At 38.4% G+C, this 11302-nt stretch overlaps 1 long non-coding RNA gene across 1 annotated transcript; it reads right to left on the bottom strand.

The window, feature by feature from the left end:
* Positions 1-9242: 9242 nt before the first annotated feature.
* On the bottom strand, positions 9243-11069 carry LOC144703192 (uncharacterized). The gene is made up of 3 exons (XR_013581491.1): positions 10745-11069; positions 9982-10053; positions 9243-9845 (listed from the first exon to the last, which is right to left on the bottom strand). It is a non-coding gene; the product is annotated as an uncharacterized LOC144703192 (long non-coding RNA).
* Between the last annotated feature and the right edge of the window lie 233 nt (positions 11070-11302).

The following is an 11302-nucleotide window of genomic DNA, read 5'->3' as shown; positions in this document are numbered from 1 at the left end:
GAACGTTCCCTTTCAACTATTTAAAATTATCCATCAACACTGATTTTTATCTAAACATCCACTCTCTTGTAACGGGTACCCTACCCTTTAGAGTGGCAACCAAGTTCAAACTTGGTTGAGGTGCATGGACCAAATTTCACAATCTATATGCTCTCGCTCATTCCAAAAGCTAGAATAGCCTCTTCAAATGATAGGGTATCTTGATATTTACTCAAAATATGATGTCTAACATTATGATCAAGTCATGTAGCCCTCTTTCCAAGACATATTAAGTTATTCAGTATAACTCTGGACATGCTCAAGAATGAGTCCTCTTCCAATGAGGTTGTGATATTTTTGGATTTGGAATTTGTTCCAAGAATACTTTTGTTCACACTTTCTCATAGCAGATACGTGTCTTGCTAGAATACAATCCTTTTCCAACAAAACTCTTTTGTTTCTTAGGATGGTAAAAGTCGTATCCAGAATTACTTATTTGAACATACACCATAGTCCTCAACTCTACCTTATTTGAGTCAAGCCTCAATTTATGGGCTACATTTTCCATTCTTAAATTTGGATTTACTTCTCTTTCCATTCTTAATAGAACTCAGAGATTTACTAGGTAATAATTTCAGTAGGCATGGAATTGCAATGAGTGAATATACCCATGAGTTCATTAGAAATCAAAAGTTGCTTGTAGTAGTTTCCATTATGTCCAACAAACTGTGACTCCACCTCTTTGATGTACAATTCATCTCAGATGTAAGTGGATGACTAAGTGAGATAGGGTAACATTATCATTCATGAACTATGTGAACTCCATAATTAAGTATTATTCTCTTAGATTTCATCAAAAATATTTAATATTCTTTGAGGTAAGTAGAATCACACATCACCGTGTATCGACCCTAACAGATCATTGTCATGCTTTCCACTTCACAAGTTTAGATATGCAGGTACTTTACCCTTAAGGTATGACTATAAGGTAGCATATGATTCAAAAAAAATGCATTAAATATGCATTCTAGAGCGCGAAGTGTAGCTTGGCACCCCACAGGTTGAAAACTCAACCTATTGATTGGGTTAAATGGATCTAATAATAATTAATCTATATAATGATATGGTTAATTAATTTGGAAGGCCAATAAATATTATTGGGCCACTAGAATTGTTGACTAGAGTGATACATGGGCCTAGAGGGTCATACACAAATGGTCTTTTGGACGTCGGAAGATATACTTAAGTTTTTGGGTTTTTAATGAAAGATACCCACTTAATATAAATATTGGAAGGCCTTGAAAATAATTCATTCAGGATAGAATTGTTTAGGGGCCTTCCCTTTCTTATCCCTTCTCCCCTCACCTCTTTTCCACATTTGATGCGATCGGGATGGCACAACAACGATGACTGAGGGTGAATAGAGTTCATCAAGGTGAAGGAGAAGATTCAGCGCCCATGGATTATGTGGATACATCTAGAGGCTGCACACATGAACAGCTTGACTCGTCTCACTCTAGTATCCAAGAAATCACGGATGTGATATGTGTTGAGGTTATTCGTTTCATGTTTTTATTGATGCCCTTGCAATTCCATTACAAGTCTTATGCTACGTAGAATCATCTTGTTCATTTAGATCAAGGCTTATAGAACCCCATAATGCCTGGAGGCTGCCATAATGCTCATGTGTTCTATCTGGATATTTTCGATGTCCTTCTCAAAGTATACTTCAAATAAGAATATTTAGAACACATGCTTAAAGACCAGTGATCTCTGTATTACAATCTCATCATAATTCACCAAGTCCAATCATGTACTCGTGGACTTCGTTATAATTATCACATGTGCACTATATGAATATGTTCTATTGGTGAACATAGAATGGGATAAATAATGTGTGATTGGCTTATCGACCACATAGATTTTCATCAATACATTTGTTAGTTAACATATCGATGATTTCAATTCCATGTCAGATATTGCACGACAAAAAACTCAACTTTCAACATTAAAATATGGGGGGTCATTGTCAAATGAAAAGGTATGAACCATATATGCAAAAGTCTAGGAGTAAGATATCTTGGTTTGTAGGTTGTTTAAAATAGACATTTGGATACTTTTTACCACCCTAATGAACAAGTAGTCTTGTCACAAAAAAGAGGTCTTCTGTGAGGATGAATATCTTCTATGAAAATATTGTGGACGTAATGTAGTCTTGGAAGGAAATCTACATTATGCACAAATGTATCCTCACTAACCACTTTTTGTTCATGCATCCTTCATCTGTCCATCTTCTGTCAAGATTTTATCTTTGTTTCTGATAAAATAATTTTTAGTAGTGAAAACATACACATTTTCGAGTTAGCATATGCATGATATTAGTAATTTTATCTCTTTTTTTACTATAAATTTGCCCTCCATGCATTAATTCTTGAAAATTTTCAATATGACCATTTATCCTCATTAAAATTCTATCCAATGTTTGAAGGTCATTTTTTATTCCCTTTAGAAAATATTTTGACATTGTTATGGCTTTAAAGTTTAAGAATCTTCAATAAATAAGGAAATCAAAAATGTGTTTAAGTGGTCAGCTGAAGTAATCGGTGGCACTCAAGCTAGCCACCAGCCAGCGAGCACAAAATGCTCAAGCTGACCAGCAGCCAGTGAGCACCGCCAAACCAGTAGCCCAACTGATGGCCCATTAAATGCACAAGATAGGCCTCGATAGGCCAAACAGCAGGCCCATGGAGGCGAAGGAGAAATCCACCCACAAAATAGAGTGGAATATTTTATTTTTGATTGAAATATTGTGAGAAATTTTTATAGAGTCACATTTCCTAAAACTTCCCAGTATGGGATTGCAGCTATCTATCTATTTCAGGCTCGCACTGGGCCGGCTGATAAGTATAAGATTGATCGCGGCCCAACAGGCTGCGATCTAAAGAAGGATAGGAGGAAAGCTGCACAGGCTTTTAGTCGACACGGACTGAAGCTCGAGTCATAATTGGAATTTTTTTTTAAGTTGTTGATCTATCTCACCATCCAACCTTCTTAAACAAGATTGGATGGTGAGATTTAATAGACTCCAATTTAAAATATTTTGTAGACTTCTTTTGGTTGCAAGGCATTGACGCAGACCGAGGGGGGGGGGGAGGGCGCACACGAACAGGCGAATCAAAAGGTGAAAGGAGGACAGGGCACGCTGACAATGCAGTTGACATGGCTGAAAGGGGTACACTGATTATAGATGGGTCCACGTCTGTAGTTTAATTGCAGCCATTGACTTATTTAAAAGGAAGACTCGGGAAGGCTTCAGCAAGAGCTAGGGGAGCTCAGGTCAGTGCCATGACGGAGGAGAGGAGCGACGGAACCTCCGTGAGTGAGTCGCTGCCGCCACTCTCACTCCTTGAATTAGGGTGGATCAATGAGTTTTCTAGTTCATTATTGTTGCAATTGAGTTGAAGATTAACATATTTGAATGAAGCTATTTTTAATCATCAATTTAGTTCAGTTCAATCAAAGTAACTACCGCGATTCATTTTGGCATTCCATCGAATGCCTTGCATGTTAGAGAAATCTTCTTATCGGTTTATATGTTTTTTATCAACCTTATAGAAATCTAAACATATAAATATACATATCAATTTACTCTTATCCCGATCTCCCCGGGCATTCTGTCGAATACCTCTTGGGTGTCAACAGAGTCACCCTTATATCTCATAATTTTATATTAAAAATATATACCTCTATTCTAACTCGATCTCTCAGGCATTTTGTTGAGCACCTCTCAGGTGTTCGACAGAACTACCCACTAACTCCCAATTTTGACTGTAAAAACATATAATATAATATATATATACTATATAATAAATAGTACACCTATATAAATATATATATTTCTTAACTAATCCTTTTATCGTCTCTTAATCTCTTTGTGACTATCTATCTACTCAATTACATTATAATTAGATAATTACTTATTCTCTTCCTAGCTATCAAAGTTGTACTCTATTCTTCTTCTTCTTCTTCTTTACTCTTATTAAAATAATTACTCTTATTAATTCCTTTTATATTACTAAGAATAACATTACTCTTTAGTAACTACTTACATCTTAATAATCATTATTATTATCCCTCTCTTGTATCTGGAACATTACTTCCTATTAGGTAAATAAATATCATGTTATCTCTATCACTAGTATATTACTAATATATCTATCTTATTAGTATTATCTACTTCTTCACAACCTAAATTAATATTATCATTTACTATAATACCTAATATCTCACTTATTTATTATTTCTAGTATCTATAAATATATATATACTTATATCATCCTTTACTATAAATATATCATGTTGGAAGCTAAGAGGGGGGGTGAATTAGCTTATCTATTTTTGTTTGCCTAATTAGCTTTTAAAATTCCTTGATTTGACTCTCACCTTCTTTCTCTCAAACACTTAGCTTGACTTGGTTCCTCGATCCGCTTAGTGATCGAGTCAATCCAAGGCCCCCCTTCGAGTCCAAATTAGGACTTAGGATAATCTTACTAAGGATCCTCCCTTGTAAGGTACCCTAACCCAACTTACAGAGTTGCTTCTGCAGAGGAGTCTTCCGATGGCACGTCACGTTCTTTGGTGCACGAGCTTCAACCCCGAACCGCCTTCGGGTAGACCGTCATGAACTCTTCCTCGTACGTCCACTTCCCTCGTCACCGTCACGTCCTTGGTGCCACCAACGTCAGCTCCCTGCCTTCTTGATCTTCGTCACCTGTTCAGATTAGTGGAAGAAACGATATACCGCTCCCCGCGATTGATCAAAGGTCAATCACCGCTCTCAATGATGTATGAATGATCAAACAAACTAAGATTCAAATGTAATATCAAGATAAATTCTGAAAACCTGTTTTATAAGTACTTTCAAGATCAACAAATCAATTCCTCTTAATCACTTTCAAAAATAATATCAATCCCTTCACTATCCTTCACAAAATCTCATAAAAATCACCACTAACTCAATGATTGTGGAGGAAACTATCACCCTATTCAGTAAATAAATGAATGATGAAAATTAAAAACTTCCCTTATCAATGGAGAAGCACAGCCACACTGATTTCAAGGGAGAAACTTCACAAGAAGCAGCACTTTCTTCTTCAAGAGTGGCACAAGAGAGATGTTTTTCAAAAGGGATACCTCAACCCTTGCTCTGAAGGGGTATTTATAGGGGTAGAGGGGTAGATTGTAATTTTCTGAGAATTTCAAAAAAAATTCGAGCTCAAAAGGAGCTGTAATTAATTTTTTATGATTTTTTAAAGTTTTATAGAAAGTTTCCTTAATTAAAAATTTAATTATAGTAATTAATGCTAATTAAAGTAGTTAGGTTTAATATAGGAATTTCAAAATTCGGAAAAAATACGATTTTTAGAAATAAGAAATGATTTTGGAAAGTCAACTGTCGAACCCAACCTTTGGAATAAATCGAATTTCCTTATTCGATTTTTCGGGTCCAAAGTACATTATATATAAATAATTTATTTCTACACTAAGAGATGACTTCTGGTGCAGTGGTAAATCGCTTCATTACTGAGGCGGAGGTCTTGGGTTCAAATCTCGTTCTCCCCATATATATATATATATATATTTTTAATTCAATCTTTAGTAGCGGACCAGACCTCGGATTTAAATGGTTAAATCCGCCCGTCAGGTCGCCACTAAGGCTAATGGGCTCCGCCCATTTAGGCCTTATTGGGCCCTTCTTAAATGAACTAAAATGCCAGAAATTTATTTAGAAGTCAATTTTTCACTATTTAAAATACTTTTAATTGTTTAAAAAATTCAGAAAAATATTTATAATATTTTTAAAGTATTTAAAAATATTTCTAAGGCTTCTGAAAATAATTTCAACATACGTTAAATATGAAATGACTTTTTAAAATATTTTAAAGTATTAAAATAACATTTTAATACTTTAAAACTATTTTCAGAAATTTTAAAAAACACTTTTCATCCTCCCAAGTACTTTATGATTATTCTAGTTTATTTTATAGTTTTAACACATTTAAAAAACATAATCTTAAAATATTTTAAGCTCTAATTATAAATTAGTTTCTTAATTATAAATTCATGATATTAATGTAATTTAGTGTACATTAAAACACAAAAACCTCAACATATCCAATATATGATATTCTTTCCTATCTAGTTCTCTTATTAATCTAATATTCTCCCTACTTACTAACTACTTATATTGTCTATAGTACTATTATAATTGCTTATTAACTAATAACTCAATTATTAAATACATTTGAGTGAATTTATATCTTTTGTCTTATTTATTTGATTTTAGGAAAATTAAAAATATAACGACATTAAAAATAAACACACAATTTGTCTTGATCAGTCCCCATTACATCATCAATCTTTTTCAGCCATTGTTCTGCCACAGAAAATGGAGCACATAACTCACACAACAGAAATGACTCTCGCTGTCAAGTGCTCTCGCTTGCTCACCCTCTCTACTCATGCACTCATATGCTGATGTCGATGTTAATGCTGTCACCAAATTAGGTATCCACCTGGTCACCAAACCACCTCTCTTTGTTCATCCACCTCATTATGTTTCCTTCTCTCCCTCTAGATTCTCTTTCTCCATCTTTCCCTCTACCTATTCTTTGTTTCACTCAACGTCATTTGGCGTAAACCTATGTAGAAATACATGTATGTAGGAATATATGTATGTAGAAATAACTTTCTCATCACTCCGTTTTTGAAACTATAAATATATGTATGTAGACACCATAGCAAACTCCAAAAACCTGGCTCTCCTCCTCCCTCTGGTCTGTCATAATTGCGTGACATGTTTCCTTATCTGATTTGGATTGTGAATCTTCTAGCGATCGACCGTTCAATTTATTGAAATTGTTGCTTTGTTTTCACTACGGTGTTTGTAAGACAGTACTCTCGCCCTCGATCGAGGAAAGGGGCTGCACCATCAGTATTTTCACTGGACTTAAATCTTCGAATTCAATCGTGTGATTTGTGTTCTGTTTTATCCATCCCTAGTTGAGTTAGTCTATCCTACTCATGTCAGGCCTAGTCATCCAGCATTAGTGTGGCTTGAACCAAGTTTAAAAATGACATAGTAAAGTGGCTAAAATGGCAGTAGGTCGGAAATGACTGGTGCTTGGATCTTCCAAGAAGACAACCTTTTAGGTGGAGCATGGTAGTTACTAAGAAAAAAATAATTTTCAAGTGAGAAGAGTATATGAGAACTTGCCATGTCCCTAGAGGGTGATATGAAAATACTGGGGAGGTATAACTACACGATCTAAAATGTTATGTTTATTATATATCTCTACATCATTTAACTATGTAATAATTGAGGAAGGGATAAGCTTCATAAATTCATATAATTGATCAAAAGTGATCACTTACATATTATTTAGTTACATGCATCTATATGTACATTAACAAAAAATCAAAAAAATAAAACAATAAAAACATAAATACACACCTGCTGCCCCCCGAAAACATTAAATGCTGTCGGGAGCGACGCAGTCAACGGGCCCATTGTGACCCTCGTGGTGCACACGTGTCGTGATCGCGACGGTCCACATGATAGACCCGTGGATCTGCTTCTTGGGATTCAAAAAATAGAGCCATTGGCATTAAATGCCGCTAGCTCATTAACTCCAATGCTCGCCCCTAGGGCCCGGGAAAAGGACGTGTCAGGTTTGATGGTCTAGATTGAATTTCAAACCCAGATCGCACAAATCGCCAATCAGCCTCCGCAAATCTAAATATTTATATAGAAAACACTGCATTAAATGTATTGCCGACCGTATTGTTCGCTGCACCGCCGATATCTATTGACATTTCCAGCCCGTCATCACCGTCAGATCCTTATAAGAACCATCCTTCAGACCGCTCAGGTTTGTCCCCGCGAAGCCGAGTCGACTCCGACCTGGTCAAGCCGATCATACTTGACCGGGTAAACCTGGTCAACTTGGCCCGGCCTTCCCTGCCTGCCCCGACCATTCCTCGTGCCGATGAGACTAGCGTTGACTGCCATGGGCCAGCTCGATTGAGCTTGGCCAGCATGGGCCAAGTTAACTTGGCAGCTCCCGCTGAAGTTCAGTTGGCCAATCCGGACTGAGTCGAATTGTCCGGACTAGGCCCTATTGGCTCGGAGGAACACGGCGCACTGATGAAGCGAAGATATGCTCCCGAAGGGCAACTATCCGGACGAACATTACCGACAAACTGGGCAGCAAGAGTGGCGAGAACTTCACATACAGATACCAGACGACCACTCCCCAATACTACACTTCCCCCTCTTTACGATGTCACAACCCCAAAATGGGGTTATACCGACTCTAAGGGAGTGCGAGTAGTTGCATTCTCCAAAGAAGAGTTCTCATGAATGGCAGTACCTTTCGCTTACACTTGATTGGGAGATTTGCTACAAAGCGTCCCCTTATTGATGACATCATGAGGGTATACTTAGCGCCATGGCACTTCCTTGGTCCGGTGGTTATTGTAGCACGCAACCATCAGAGTGTTTTTATTTGCTTCCAACTGGAAGATGACTTAAGAAAGGCTTGGAGCCACACCACATGGACGATCAGTGGCACCGCTATGCTCATGTATCAATAGACGGCCGAGCAGATGAGCAGCTCATGAGAACATTGCCTCCACTCTATCCTAGTGTGGATAGGTTTCCCTGGACTACGACCACATCTCTTCACACCTGCTGCTTTGGAATCCTTCGCAAGTGCCGTTGGAACATTTATACGTATTGACAAAGACGTACATTTGTTCAACCGCCTTGAATATTTAAGGATATGTGTGGAGATAGATTTACTAGATCCCATTCATCACATGATACTCATTCACAATAGCGATAAGTTAATCCGCCTGCCCAATGTGTACGGGAACCTCCGCCAGTTCTGTACACAGTGCACCCTTTTGGGTCACACTCTCCATACATGTCACCAAAAGGCGTTGCAGGCCACCATGACCTCCTCGGAGGAGTACCTTCCCCCATTTCCTTATAATGAATACAAAGTAGAGGCAAAATCCACTACCCAGGGGTTTCGCCCTAACCAGAGATCGCTGCCTATTGCACAGCCCACCTCCATATCGCAAGGTGTGTTGAGTGTGCCACCCTCCCTAGCCCGGGGGCCTGTGTCGGTCAAACCTACTTTGGGCAGGGGAGCCCTTAATAAGGGCACTAGTGCCTTTACTGGGGGGGGGGGTTCCTAAAACAAAAACAACAATATCTTTTTTGACAAGCGTTTGACGACGTGAACACAAATAAAAGAAAAAAATGACACGACGGACTGAAACATGCGAACACGAATAAATGGCGAACTGAACGAGCACATACCGATGAAAATCAAAGCATTGGAAAAATACAGATGTGCTTTACCGGGGTACTTGAACCCGGTGTCTTCACCGTCACCATGGCGTGAACACGACACACGAAAACACGACGGACACAAAACAGAAAAAAATGACACGACGGACTGAAACATGCGAACACGAATAAATGGCGAACTGAACGAGCACGTACTGATGAAAATCAAAGCATCGGAAAAATACAGACGTGCTTTACCGGGGTACTTGAACCCGGTATCTTCACCGTCACCATGGCGTGCTGGTCGGATTGGACGCGAAGCGGCGGGCTGTCGATGACGATGATGGTGGCTCTGTGACGTCTCTGGTGGAGTGGACGGGCGCGCTCCATCATCTTGGCTATTCTAACCTGTGTTCCTATCATTGGTCATCTTTCATGGTTGCGTCCGCTTTATCGATGCTCAACGTCTTGGGCAGATTTCCAGTATCTTGGAGAGCCACTGATAGATCTAAAGTAGTAGCAGGCTTGCATCAACGCAGTGGTCCAATCGGGATTCATATAAAAGAAGTAACTTTATTTGAGCCACAAAATAGAGCTAAGACAGATCTCATAAATTGAAGGGCAGAGGAAAGCAAGAGAGATACCTGAACAACGAAGTTGCGTCGCTCGTAATCCATGAACATGTCACCAGTCCAGTTCACTTTTGACCGAACTTTCTTCGTTGAACCAGAGACAACAGAACAAATTACTGATGAGAAGGTGTTCCACAGATGATAACGCATCCCTCTGGGGAATTTAAAATGGGAAGAGAAATATGGGGAAACTAAGGTGGAAAAACTACACTTACAAGAAAGAACGTTGGAAATTTTCTTTCATCATGCATACCACTTATGAAGGGAGATTAGCGGGGAATAATGCGACAAACCCTCCCTTTGGTTGAAAACAATTTGAAGGTCAATGGAAGCATTTTACTTCTTTGCGATTTTATTAGCTTCCGCTTCCTCAAATAAATCAGAGTGCCTAGAGCCCCGAGATGCCAAATGTGGCATTTCCGATCCTCACAAATCTTAAGAAATACGAGATGATTTACTAATTAGATACCAAAATTAAAATTAAGGCCGTAGATTGATAAATTGTAAAAGAAAAACTAAAACTTTCATGGTCTTACACCTTTCTGGAACTTGATACAGATCAACCACCAATTCAATCTTTCCATAGATCCGTGGGGAAATCGAGCATTTGGAAAAACCGGTGAAAGAACAGTGAACAAGAGCAGAGTCAAAAGAATAGAGTAAGTCAACTCTTGCGAAAAAAGGAGAAACACAAGAAATCTTAATTGAATATAGGAAAATGATTGGAAATGACAGGGATTTATGAAAATCAGATAACAAAGGGGTAAAAGATTACCTTTGCGTGGCGCCTAGGATCCGAGTAGGGAGGATTTTGACGGACACGACTTTCCACAGCGTGCCTATCTGGTATGTCAGAGATTGTGGATTTCTTCACGAGTGTTACCTTCTAAAAATAAGTAACGATACAAAAGCACACGCTATTTCTTGTGGTCTTGCTAATAAATCGTATACACCCGTTCAAATGAAACACCACAAACCCAACGTTACCTTCTAAAATTAAGCTTTGAACAGCCGAAACAATGTCAATTATGGTGGGTGGCAACGATGACTCCATGGCAGTGTTCCGGATGAGTGAATGTTGAAACCCGCGGCACTTCCAGGCCCATCTCGGCCCAAAAAATCAATGAAACTTATCGATAAAATAGCTAATGTTTAGTGTAATTCAAAAAATTATACAGAAATCGTAATTTGGATATTCCCATGCAAAGGTGAAAAGTGATGCACACCCACCGTGCACGGACACTGACTCACGAATTTGAAACGATTCGTCTCTTTCCTCGTCGAACTTATTGCAAGTCACTGTTCTCATCCATAAATTCAGCGTGGGACCTTT

This window comes from Wolffia australiana, chromosome 5, assembly GCF_029677425.1.
Source record: "Wolffia australiana isolate 7733 chromosome 5, ASM2967742v1".
In the NCBI taxonomy this organism is placed as follows: Eukaryota; Viridiplantae; Streptophyta; class Magnoliopsida; order Alismatales; family Araceae; genus Wolffia; species Wolffia australiana.
Note: the sequence above shows the minus strand (reverse complement) of the source record. Positions and strands in the feature narration are given on the sequence as shown.